The sequence below is a fragment of the Olea europaea genome, unplaced genomic scaffold (genome assembly GCF_002742605.1).
Source record: "Olea europaea var. sylvestris unplaced genomic scaffold, O_europaea_v1 scaffold1020, whole genome shotgun sequence".
Classification (NCBI taxonomy): Eukaryota; Viridiplantae; Streptophyta; class Magnoliopsida; order Lamiales; family Oleaceae; genus Olea; species Olea europaea.
The window spans coordinates 149,915-150,325 of NW_019227527.1; positions in this window are offsets into that span (position 1 = coordinate 149,915).

Below are 411 nucleotides of genomic sequence, written 5' to 3' on the forward strand. Positions count from 1 at the left end.
TTTTTTTTTAAATTTTCAGAATTTTATTTCTTTAGAATTTTAGATTTTATTTTTTAAAATTTAAATTTAAATTTTTTTATAATTTATCAATTTTATTTTTTGAACCTATATTTCTTGAATTTTATTATTTTTTAATATTTTAAATATTTATTTCCATTTTCCAAAATTTTAGTTTTCAAAATTTTACTTAAACACTTGTTTTCCATGTTTTGAATGTTTTTAGATTTTCCACTGAAAATACTCAAAGCATTAAAATTGCATTTTGAGTTATGTTATAAGTTTTTTCTTGTTTTCGAAAATGCGTTTTCAGAAACATCATACCAAACTTGGTTTTAATGTTCTGAAAAGCTGAAAATGAAAACAACTTGAAAATAGTAAAAACACACCCTTCTCCTCTATTTGTCTACCATT